At 31.7% G+C, this 13481-nt stretch overlaps 1 protein-coding gene across 8 annotated transcripts in view; it reads right to left on the bottom strand.

The window, feature by feature from the left end:
• The window catches only part of LOC141454157 (acetylcholinesterase-like), a 78199-nt gene that overhangs the window by 64548 nt on the left and 170 nt on the right, over positions 1-13481 (bottom strand). For 5 of the 8 annotated variants that reach the window (XR_012458486.1, XM_074128089.1, XM_074128078.1 and 2 more), the window contains exons 2-6: positions 12519-12764; positions 12279-12422; positions 4943-5025; positions 4729-4857; positions 2698-2862 (exon numbers count right to left, since the gene is read on the bottom strand). The gene's annotated coding sequence lies outside the window, so the exon portion shown is untranslated. Of the gene's footprint in view, positions 1-2697; positions 2863-4728; positions 4858-4942; positions 5026-7055; positions 7287-12278; positions 12423-12518; positions 12765-13148; positions 13457-13481 lie in introns of those variants that run through there. The other 3 variants (XM_074128082.1, XM_074128083.1, XM_074128081.1) reach the window with 3 other exon arrangements.

Here is a 13481-nt window from a genome sequence, read left to right as displayed (position 1 = left end):
ATTATCTTCCACGCTGGATTTCCCGCGTTAATCCCCAACTTTCCATATTCTCCTCGACGATGCGTTCCAGTTTAGCTTTTCCTTTTTCTTTTACGAATAGATTCATTGCATCATCTTCTCATCAACAAACTAGCTCAATTTCAAACCATTGAGTGCCACTCATAGAAAAATATTTTAAATAGCGTTGAGGACACTATTCACACACACACAAAAAAAAAATCTAACAAATCTTCTTGTTAAAGTGCTGGTTCTTGATATGAGCTTCCAATCCAATAAATGCATATAAATTATTTCACCGTAGTTCACCATGATCAGAAGGTAATAACCATTAAAGCCAAGGAAGAGAAGACAGTTATTTATATAAAGCAAACAGAGCAATGTATTATTATAGTCGTAAACAGAAAACTAGGTCAGCATCTATAAATACCTGACAATTATTTGAAAAGTATAAAACTTTACAGCGAAGCAAATTGCTGTATTCGATACAAATATAAATATTTATATTAAATAAAAATATACATCTCTTCGACTATGATGCACGTGACTGAAGAAGTATCTATTTCCAACAAGATTTAATCTTCATTTACTTTCCAATAAGGCGATACGAGAATAGTTAACTACAGCCTGATTGTTTTAAACATGTTTGTTCATTTTAGCCTGTGATAAATAAGGTAAAGGCTATATTTAAATATTTGTTACGAACTTATTCTTTAAAAAATAACGAAAATAGATTTTCACCTAATTTCTGCAAGATTAGTCCAAAAATAAAACTGGCGTAGCTGTCAAAAAAAGACCTATGATTACCTAACCAGTTTTCTTACTTGCATTGACAAAAATACATGACCCACTCAGATCGTTTGAAACAAAGATTTTGGAAATGACTTGCCCGTATCAAAGCACATGAACTTTTAATGTTATTAAGGTTCATTAATATCATAAGGTATATAGAAGCGGACATTATTCTGAAGTAGTACATTAGAAGGATTTTTCATTATCCTGAAAACTTTTTAAAAAAAATAATTTTCCTGGGAAAATGTTTCAAATAACAGTGACAGGCTCAAGGTACAACCGGAACAAGAAAGAATATAGAGTCGTAGTTTTCTTCTACGACTTCATTTATGGAAGACATTCTGTTAACACTAATTTTTTTTTCAAAGGTTTTATAACCTCAAAAAAGTAATTATAGTAAGAATTGAATATCAAAATACGTCGCATTATTTCTTCATACTAATAATAAGTGAAACTTCAAAATCCCTTAATTGAAGAAACACTTCGACTTCTTAATGAATTTATAGATAGCGTAAATAAGTTTCTCAACACAAACAGCTCGGTTAAGGTAAGGTTTTCATTTATTTGGTCCATTCTGTAGTCACTAACTGGCCGTATATCAATGTGTTTTTAATGTGCAAAGAGATGCAAAAAGAAACTGTCCACATTTCACTCTGTAGGTTGCCGTTTGGTCATCTTTACTTTCTTAAAGTAATAGAGTTGTAAAACAAATCTTCAACTCAAAAGAGATTTTGAATTTTAAAACAAAATTATTTAGATTAAATTCCTAGCAACTCCCTAATCACACTCCTTAATGACCATTTGTGTATAAAAAACCTTATCCTTTCTAAAATTCTGTACAAAATGGTGAGGCACCGATGCTTAATGACATCTAGTTTTGGAGTACCAAGTTTTCAAAATTTAGTAGAATACTAAAATATAGTGGCATGAAATGGATTTTCATAACTGAAGCAAGCTTCCAATCCAATGAGATCCATTTCTCGTATTAAAAAATATAGAACATTTAACTATTGATTGATAACAATAGACTAAAATTGACTCAAGAGTTGTTAGTCACAAAAATCCTTAAGAAAGGTCTTAAAGAAAACAAAATACAGAATATGTGGGGCTGAAAAATGTTGGACATGTCTTCGGTTGGGATAAGTAAAGAAGCACCAAGATCGCTGAAGAAGTGACAAGACCACTTGCCCTGTGGGTAACAATAATAATAAAAAGAATAATATATGGACGTACTTCCTTTTACTTTAATGTGTAATTGTAGCGACAAAACAAAAATGACCGAAAGTTTAATATTTTAACGATTTTACATGTAATTAGTGTGAGGGTAACATGTGTCCCTCTTGTATTTAGAATTTAAGTCAGATCCACAATCCGGCTATCATCTACAGTGCTCATAAACACGCAAAGCCCACTCTAATTAAACAAGTGTGGACATCTGTTATAATTGCGTTTCTTAACAATGACCACCATTAGCGTGACCTGTTTTAAAAACACGTGTATCTCTTTGTTTTTAACCACTTCTGGTTCCGCTGTTTTGTTAAGCACTTTAAAAACATTATTATATATCATGGGAACATGCAACAAATCCATTCTTCAAATTCAACCGGTTAGGGGATTTTTTTTTTTTTTTTTGAGTATAGATAAATAAGTCGCCTACATTATTAACAAAAAAGCTTATAAGTTTGATTAATATTTCGCATATAATTATTTGGCCAGAAATGTAGTTACTTTATTGTTATGCCAAGATTTTGTTGTACACCACACCATCAGATCTTATGTTCCTAATCTTCTGATGTAAGCATCAGAAATGAGAACTCACAAAATTTCAAACTTCTGTAATTCCCTTTAAGTATTCTGAATATTCAAGATTCGAATGACTTTTTGATCATTCTTCTTCCTCATTTTTACCTCGTTTTCAATTGGAGTGTAGCCTAACACCTTTGTGTAAGACCTTGTTCTAGATTTTTTTCTTTGTTCACATTAGAACTAGTTATCTTCAAAATCTTGAAACTGGATTTTTTGATCCCAGGTTCTTCTCGAAGCTTTTGCTTCATAACTTATTCTGGTGGTATTCTGAAAACATAACAATGAAGATTTTGAAAAAAAATGAATAAAAGAAATGTAAACAAGAAATGGTAGAAGTATAGGCGAAGGAGAACCATTCTTTGTTGTCGCCTTTCTTTAGGTCTGTAGGAGTGCTCTTTCCACCCCATGAAAGATCATCACACATAAGAAGAACGAATCAATCTGCACAATCTACAACAAAATATAGGGAAGAGACAACTCTAACCTTGAAATAACCTCCCCCCCATCCACGGTCACTGTAGCTCCCTTTACGGGGCCTTATCCCTTCGGAGAAGCAAGCAATAGACTCCACCAGGAGGATTTCTAAAAGAGGTGGAAACCTTCAAAGCTAAACTCACTCGGAAATTTCGTGGGAAAGTGTTACAAATCAAATTTATAGATCAAGTTTTATTATTAGTATACAAAATTTAAAGAAAACTTGGATCTGTTTTCGAGAAAACTCCTAAAAAAAAGCAGCACTTCCAGGAGGCAGATTTCGTAGAAACGTTTATAGAACGCGTACCCTGATGTACTTAAATGAATTAACAAAATTTTAAACTCCAATTTTTTATATCATATTGAGTTATGGTAGATACACACTTTTATAAGATCGAAATACACAATACCAATTTGTAAAAATCACTTTTTCGTAATAAGAGGGCGCTTACATCTGACTCAAAAACAAAAACCTGCAGTATCGCAATAATTCTTGTAAAGGGGTAAAAGTAAGTATAATTGAGAATGAAAATAAAGATTTCTTGATAAAAGTTAAGTTGTCTAAAACCACATTATCAAGTGAAGTGTTGAGAGCATTATTTTGCTTGTGTTCACAGAATTATTACTGTGTACTTTTCAACGAGAAACAAGAATTAGATATGTACATAATCACGATGGCAGAAGAATGGAAGGTCGAGGAAATCAGAAGTAAAGTAAAGCTATTGAGGGAGCAGGTAAAGTCACTTGACCTTTGACATTTCCGTCGCTTGTTATTACTAAAAACCTTGTGTGATTTGAATACCGCCTTGCAACGCCGCCTTATCAATCTTCTGTACCCTCTTATCACTTGTTAATATCGTTGTTACTTTCTTATCCATGATTTAACCCTTTTCTTTAAACAAAGTGAGCTTAATATCATTTTGATATAAAACTAGGTGAATAGCCTTGGTTCACCTGTTTTATCGCCGACTGATCATCAGATTGTTTTACTTTCCTCAAGTTGGCTACAGCCAGCAATTTTACAAGATAGTAGGCTAACAAAGAAGTAGGATAAGAAAGGCTTGGCCTATTGACCTTTCATCAAATGCTATCACATGGTTTGAATTACGTTAAGTAAATATTAGAAGCAAAATTTTCTTTAATAATAATAAATTGGAGATGTGAACAATTATTACAATTCTATATAATCATTTCTTCAACTAAACTATGTAAAAACTGGGTTGGTGACCATAGTTTCAGGTTTCTGAGATAACGAATTGGCTGATACCAAAAGAATCCATAACTTCTCCGCCCCTTGATCTTGTAGGATGGAAAACAAATCGAACTCCCCAAAAATAACCACAGTTGAAAAAAAAATATGTTAATAAAAATGATAAATGTACTTGAGCAATAATGCCAAAAATCTAATAAATAAATTCTGTAAAAGTAGACCTATCCTAACATGGAATTTCAGGTAGCTTTTAATATTTCGAAGATTTGGATGAGTTCAATTTCTTTATAAGTTACGGTAAAACAGAATTCCGAAATCCATTTTTTTTATAATAATACAGTACTTAGTACAAATTACTTAGCATTCACTTTATAGTAAGTAACAGTATTTAATAGAGTTTTTTTAGTACGAGATTATTTTAAAAAGTATCAAAGTATGACAGTACTTACTTGTAAATCTGGTGTAAAAATTTCATTCTCACCAACTAGTTTAAAAGCAGAATATCTTTTTATTTTTCTAAGAAATATAAAACATTATCTTTCTTAACACCAATTTGGAGTACAATTGAGGTGGATTTGCTGCAAAGCATAAAATATTTCAAAATAATAAAGAAACATACTAACATATAATGATGATTATATTTCCAAATATTTAAATATGTACCTTCTCTAACAACTGTCCTGGAACAGTCGCTGAACGTCTAATCTTGTACCAAATAACTAAGATAGTCCATACTTTTCATCATTCTAGAAGATAGAAACAGAACTTCAGGTCAATTATTCAGAAATAAAACTTCAGAGCTTCAGTAACAAATTATTTCATGGGATACCCGATAATTCGAATAGTAAGAACAATGTTATTTCGTATATTTAAAATCTGAAGATGTTGAGTAACTAGAAGAATAGTGCAACTAGAATCGAGAAAAATTGAAATAAATCAATTAGAAAATCACACGTTAATCACTTTTCCTAACACAAATTCATTTCTAAAATTTTATCTTTGAAGTAAAGCAAGTGAAAAATAATGTGAGAAGGCCCTTGTAAAATAAAATTTGTCATTTTCAAATCACATAACACGCGCGTTAACTCAATGCGTATTGACAATTCTAAAAACTAAATTACTCAGAGATGGTCTTTAAGGAGAAGCCCAAATATTCTGACTTCCGGAACTCACTTAAAATCACGGTTCACGAAAACGCTTTCATTCAAGCAAACGAATAAGTCCTCTCTATACATGAAGAATAAGGGTGCCAAATTTAAAGAATTGCTTAAACTCATACAGTAAAGATTCTTTTGCTTGATCAATGTGCTCTAATTGTCGCATAATAGTCAAAAACATTCCCCTATTTTCCGTTTTTGACTTAGGTGAATCGTTCCCTTCTTCTTAACGGAACTATGAAATGTAACAGCAAAGGAGTGTTCTCCAACTCTTTGGCCGGAAGCTTGCTAACAAGCAATTCAAATCATAATTGATTGCAGTAATAGGATCAGCTTTAAACTTATGCAATTTACGCCCTAATGATAAAATTTATTTTTTTTGCACAGCAGCAGTAAAATCGAAAGGACCGATACCTGAATTACTTACTAAACTGGCTCTCTAAATGGACCGACGGTACCGACATCTTGGCAACAACAGTTTGAGGCTAGATATGCACAAAATTCTCTTATTCCATTCTTTTATGGTCAAATTATGTATAGTGCTGCTGAATAGCAACTCGCTAGGCTGATCCCTTGTATAGATCTCAAAAGAGAATCCGTGCAAAAAGCCTTCATGTTTCCTTCAATTTTTTTAGAATATAAACTGTGAGAAACGTTTTGAACCAAAACTGTAATGTTAAAGGATGAAATTTGCTTTTTCAAATTATTTCAATATTTCTTTAAACTTGAGGTACTGCTCTGCAAAAGCATAGACTTCATTATTCTGCAAAAATACTTTTGGAAGATCTGTTAACTCGTTTTACTGACTATCGTACAAGTATAAGAAAAGGAAATAGTAAGGGTTGATTCATTATTTGCCGAATTTTACTGAATAATAAATCTAACCAGAACTTGTAACTAGAACCCCTTCAAATATTTATGTAGTGTTTCAACGTTAGACTTAGTTTTGAGAAAATTTGTAAATTCATAATTGAACATTGAAATTAGAGGAAGTCGCGTAGTGACCCTTCCAGATTTTCCCTCTTGCTACTTGAAATAGGTGGCAAACTTTTGTAATAGTCTTCACAGAGATCACCTACTTTGAAGCGCCTGTTCAAGATAAAATCTTGAAACGCTGTCAACTCAGTTTTATTTCGTGTAATTTATGGCAGGTCGGCTACAGTACCTAGTTATAGAGGACAAATAAACATTTAGCTAAGTTCAACGATTTGAAGAAAGTTTCGACGACTAAATTTTGATTGTTGTAGTAAAGGAAAATCATGGGAGTTTACTCCTCTGACCTTTTTTCCTCACGATTAGGAAGTTGGATGTACTAGAAGAGTGATAACCAAATAATATTTGTGCAGATAGAGGCGGAGAGTTTTGCTGGGAGTTGGATAGATATCGATGAGTTTACAGAAGTAAGTTTGTGGGGAGTGGGGGCTACAATTACTAGAGACGGAGCGGCCCCCACCAAGCGTCATCGAGCCCCAGACATACAGCTGAGCGTAGTACGATGTTGCGTAGTGGCCTGCGCTCTACTGTCTGTTCCACTTGTTGCTGGCCAGGGTACCCCCCCGAGTTGTAGTGCATCCTCTCACCCCTCTAGTACATCCCCAACATCATCATCATAAACTCACCCCTAGCATGGCAACTTCTACAAACGTTAATAATGCGTACGCTTTTACGTAAATCAATTTTATCTTTTTTTCCTTCTTCCACTTCTTCTCTCTGCAGCTCTAAGTAGAAAATATTGCATTCGTGTCAGGATTTGGTGGATAAATATTTACACACAAAAATTCATATCTTGAAGTCCCATGAGCACAAATAGTATTTCTTTTCACTTTCTCTTGATCATCATAATTCAAAAACTGAAAACCATGGGGAAAGATCACATATTTCATTTAGACACCTCTATCGCAGAATAAAACTAAATTTTTCTAAAACGTAACTTCTACGCCACTTAATAGAACTGTAAAATTTTCTTATAACATATAAATAGAATAATGGATTTGGAGTTGAGTTTTTTTTAAGTATTATAAATGGATTAATAGACGGCAGGTAACAAGAGCGCCCTTGAACTTATACGACAAACAAATTGAGCTCTCTTATTCCCCTTAACTCCCCAAAAATAAAAAATGTCTCAAATAAATAAAATTATAGATATGTAAGTGTGTGCAATTACTAAACTAAGTTTTAAAGAAAACCCGAACAGACAATCCTTACTGAAAAAACGGATAAAATTTCATAAATCTACTCTTTAAAATCAAATTTTATATTAATCGATTCACTTAAACTTAAATTTTTAGAGGATTATTATATGGGAGGCGTAAAAGCAAGTTGTCCTGAGGAGGTACTTAAGATGCAAATGGTGATAATATAAAATATTTTAACTCTAAAACTTTTGTCATATACATATTTTTAATAATAGATACCGCCCTAAATATAACTCATTATCTCCCTCCAAATTCGTCTGATAATTATGAAAATAACAATTATAGATTACATCATTAAAACTGTCCGGTAGGACAGTTGTATAAGGGTTGATCGTCAAAAAGTGCACGAAAAAGCGTAACGTTAAAAAACACCCAACTTTGACAATTTTTTTCTCTTTTTCTATAAAAGATAAAATTCCCAAATTTTCTTTAAATCTTACTCCAAACCCTCCTTTATAACTGTAATTTTTTTGCAACCACCTAGATTTGATAGATTTTGAGAAAAAAGATGCTGAAAATGTGCAAAAACGGCATTTTCAAAAAATGTTCTTGTTCTTGTTCTTCTTCTTGTTGTTGTTGTTGTTGTTGTTGTTGTTGTTGTTGTTACCTTTTTTGTAAACAACGTAGCGCCTAAACGCGTGAACCGATTTTCATGAATGAGGTATCATTCGAGTCGGAATGTTATGTAGATGTGCCTTTTGGGGTCTCGACCCTGTACATCAAATGGGAGAGGAGTTAGCCCCGTTTATGTAAGGCCCCCTCCAAAATTATTATCATTAATTACTCTGTAAATCTTAGCCCGATTTTGATAAAATTTGGTAGGATGACAGGGTTAGGGCTCCCCTACGTAACATTAAAGCGACGATCTGCTTTTACACTTGTTAAGGGGAAGTATAGCAATCGTTTCAAATTATCGAAACGTAAACCTATTTTCATGAATGAAGTGTCATTCGAATCGAAATTTTGTACAGATTTGCACTTTTAAAGTCTCGACGCTGTGCCTCATAAGGAGGGGAGTTTGCCCCACCCAAGTTAGGCCCTTTTTAAAACTATTATTACCAATATTTCTATAACGCTTTGTCCGATTTTGATAAAATTTAGCAAGAAGAAGTGGTTAAAGCTCCTCTACGTGGCTGTGAAGTGCCATCATGCTCTTACACCTACTAAGAGGAAGTACTGCAATCGTTTAAATTATCAATGAGTGAACCGATTTACATCAATGAATTGTCGTTCGATTCAAAATCTTTGCCTTTTAGGGAGAAGTACTGTAATCGCAGTATATTTTTCTTACTCCTCTTAAAGGGAAGTACTGAAATCGCAGTTTAATTTTGCTATTTACGTACAAATTACCTTCCTATTTTATTCAAAACGCTTTCTCAAAAAAAATGTTATTGAGGATGGTTTGGGGGACCGCAACTATAATCATTCTTTAAAAAGATCTCACCAGTGGTAGTAACTCCGACTTAACACCTTTTCAGATTATAATGATAAAATTAAAATTTATTATTCCCAATTTTAAAAAAATCTGCAAAGCAGATATGTAACTTTGCAAAACATACAAAAGGAAAATCTATCCAAAAGGTACAAAAATCTCTTTAACAAAAACTTACAGTTTAAAAAGTTAAGTATAAGGGTTGATTAAACGCCAAAAGGTACACAAATCAGAAAGTACCCAACATTTCATTAATACTTCATTGATATTATTTTAAGTAATTTTACTACATTAATTTTCATTAATATTTTTTTGAATTTATTAGATGTTTCACAGACCCTTATGCTGGCCAGTTCATTCATTTTCTTTTTCTTTTTTTTTATGATTTAAGTCGCTTCAACATCTAAGGTTATTGGCGCCCGGAGCTTTTTTCAGTGCACTGCCGGCCTCCGGACAGTGTTCTCTCGTTACAGACAACACTGTCCATCACCCGGACAGTGAGCTGTAAGAAGCTCTTAGAAAGAGAAAATCTAAGGGTCTGCAGCTGGATTCGAACCCGGAACCTCCACGTGGGAATCCAATACGCTAACCGCATAGCTAATCCCTTCCCTTTGTTCATTCATAATATTTTATTTTTTTGTTATAATTATGATAAAATGTATATTATATCTTCATAATTAAATAGGTACTTTATTTCAGCTTTATTCCAAATTATTCTTCTCATTTATCTATATTATGCTCTTTATTCTGAGTAGTCACATGTATGTACGAGTATGTACATGCACGTTAAAGTAGAAACACGGATTTAAAACAATATTTCAGTCTAGAATTCGTCTTTCCGAAGTATTTGTGAGCACAAATAATGCGTAGGTAATATCAAGTAAATTATTCAACAATAATTATTCATTTCTCAATTGTAATTTAATGTAGTTCTCTAATTTTACTTATAGTAAAATACTGGAATAATTATGTTAGCTGTCATAAAAATATGCATATCTTATTTATCTTATATTCCAAATATATAATACTGTGGGAAGAATACCTAGATTGAGAATGTAATTGAAGAAAACTATATTATTTGCGATAAAGCCAGATTAATTATTACCTATTATTATAAACTTTTGACTACTACATAAAGTAACAATTACTTTAATCGAATTTAAAAATAAAAATAAATAAATGAAATCATTCATGAATGTTGGTGTAAGCATTTTTTTTAAAAAAGTTTTTGAATTTTTCAGCCTCATTTTTTTTTTTTGTTTTTTAATAAAGTTTTTCTTTTTAACCTGTGATTAATAGTTTGTTGATTAGATATTACAGTCAATCTAAGTTAAATGGTGTTCTACTTGAACAAATATTTTGTAGATTGAAATGGCCAGCATAAGGGTCTGTGAAACATCTAATAAATTCAAAAAAATATTAATGAAAATTAATGTAGTAAAATTACTTAAAATAATATCAATGAAGTATTAATGAAATGTTGGGTACTTTCTGATTTGTGTACCTTTTGGCGTTTAATCAACCCTTATACTTAACTTTTTAAACTGTAAGTTTTTGTTAAAGAGTATCTATGAGTCACCATCATTACATCATATGAGTAGGATAGCTATTTTAACGGTGTGTTAGTCCGAGAGATGATAGAAACTTAATTTTCTCAAACCTGAATTTAAAACCAAACCTAAATCAAACTTTCAAAGTCTCGCACCACATTTCCCGGATCATTATGAAATTTTAAACACTAATAGACTACATTGGTTCCGATACAGAGTAGAATATAAGATCTAGCGATGTATTATTTGGATATAATGACAGCTAAGCTTTTTATAATTCAAAACACATTCTTTAATTAAGTCTCAATATTTCGCCCCACAATTGTGGTAATTACCAAAACAATATGTAATCTTGAACATTTACAGACGGTATGTGGTAAGATGTTATAAAAAAAAATTATGCTTGCGGGTTCAATATTTTCTTTTTTGAGAAGTTAAGAAATTATATGGTCAACATAGGTTGCCTTTTTATATTAAGCTTTTACGTGATTTTGACGATCCACCCTGAAACAACTGGACATTTTTAATAAGCCTAATCGGACAATTTTAATCACAGACAAAGAGCACATTTTACAAATATGCTTTTTTGCCTCAACAATAATTTACTCTATTTGCATTACAAAGAAAATATTTGATAGAGAAGCTAATATTCATCTTTCACCTCAGTCTTCGCTCTAAACTTGTAAATATGAGGGTGCAGGCAGTAAAGACTTACCAAGTCTCACAATAGACATCTTTTGTGTTAATCCTTTTAGACTGTACAATATTATTAGACTGTAAATAATATTGTATAAATGTCACTTCAACAAAAAATACAATATCTCAGAATCCAGCACATGAATCTGCCCATTGCCGATATAAATCGTGTTGAATTTCCTCACATTTTGAGTCTCTTGAGTCCGAAAAGTTTTAGTAAAAATAATTTTCATATTTTGATTTAGCACTGTATTTACTACTAACTTATTATTTTCACAGTATCCTGCTTGCATTATTTACTATCTATCTCTGACTGATTGTAATGAAGCTAAATCAGGCCGTCCACGTAAAGTAGCAGACTCAATTATTTTCGAAAAAGTTATTCTCCAACGACTAATATTTACGCAAAATATAAATTGCTTACGCAAAGGCAGATAATCACTGGACTCAAAGAATTGCTCTGAAATAGGAATCTAGCGTCTTAGTGACAGAGCTTACCATATAAAAGTTCTAGGACACAAACATAAATTATTTAACACAAAATTTTAAGATCCGAAGAGTAGAAAGTATTTATTAAGGCTGTCTTAATTGAGTCCTATCTATATGGAAGACCCATATTTACAGCAGAGCTGAGAGTTAAAAATTATGTCCAGCGCCCTCTACCCTGCCGGAAACCAATATGCTCTCCCGAAATTATATCATTAACAGTAGAGTTCAATAAATAAAATTTCTTTTTACAAAACTATCAAAGTTCTTAATTTTTCTTTGTCATGATGGTTCATTACTATCTATCGGATGAATTCCGTGAAAACAATAAAACTCAAACATTAATTCAATAAATTCTGTCTTTGAGATCTTGTTTTCATAGATCATTTGCTAAATAAAGAAAATTAAAAAACCAAAATTTATTTAAAAAAAAAAAATAGATGTTATGAATATTTTAAAGCAGTAAGAACTAAACTTTCTCACCTTTCGCTTAGAGACAATTTTGTAAACGAGAATTGCAAGTAACCAAAATATACTGCTAGAGAAACTTAGTAGTGGCATCTAAGGACCGAAAGTGTTTATTTCCATTCCTTCAAGTTCTTGTCAGAATAACTTCAGGAGTTGTTGCTGAAATATAATTTAGACATTTTAAAGTACTATTTTTAAATTTTCTTAAAAGCGGAATAAAATAAGAGTTTTTTATTAAGCAAATAAAATATATACATTGCCAAGAGAGGGCCAGTAGTACGGCTTCCTTTCTAACGTTTGACTATTCTGAAGTAAATTACTCTGTGATGAGTAATTTCAGATTAGCGCTTCTTGATTACTTGTTTACTTAAAGAAAAGCTTCTAACTCTTTGAAATCAACTTGTTTTTGTCGTAAATGGATATTTAAGCAGTTGGTCTTTACATTTTCTCACCTACAATTCCACTAAAAAATATTTGTATCTACTTTTGCTCTAAGCATCCCTGAAAAAAAAAAACTAAATGTAAAAAATAAATGACTAGTACTAGATGGAGTTAATTCTAAATCAGTTAATTTATTCTAAAAAACAAAAAATTATTACTACTGAAACAAAAGGGTGCAAATGTTCGGAAAAGTAGTTGATCAACGAAGGTTTAGATTAATTGAGAAAAAGGGCTTTCTGTAGCTTATACAGGAAAAAATTAATTTTGTTTGTCACTAATTCCAAAGACAGCGAAACTAGAATGATTAAAAACTAAATTTCAAATAAAGTTAATGAAATTTCTCCTGATCATTTTAAGGGAAAAAACACTTATTACCTATCGCCTATCACTTTAACTTACTAATCTGCTAAGTATTAATACATTTTTAAAATTTAATATTTTCACCTCTTTAATCCATATCTGATTTGTTTTTTATTATTCTGCCAGAATTAAAATTTGAACACATGAAAAGTTCAATTTGAAATTCTTCAAGACAATTTTCTCATGCTAAGTTATGAGAAAATATAAATTGACCTTTTTTTTGGAGGCGACTGGAGAATGCGTCATATAGAACGACAGAAGCCTTAAAAAAAAAAAAAAAAAAAAATCCTTTGCTTCAATTCTAAACAAATTTATCCTCATTCCTCAGCAAATTGAGCTTGCTGTAACCAGCACTATAACCTCTGGAATAGTACTTCATACTTCTTAATTTACATAAATTTCTATTTCTTACAATTT

Source organism: Rhodnius prolixus, unplaced genomic scaffold (genome assembly GCF_049639745.1).
Source record: "Rhodnius prolixus isolate KJV_2025 unplaced genomic scaffold, Rpr scaffold_9, whole genome shotgun sequence".
Classification (NCBI taxonomy): Eukaryota; Metazoa; Arthropoda; class Insecta; order Hemiptera; family Reduviidae; genus Rhodnius; species Rhodnius prolixus.
The sequence above is the reverse complement of the archived record's forward strand: the minus strand, read 5'-3'. Positions and strand labels throughout refer to the sequence as shown.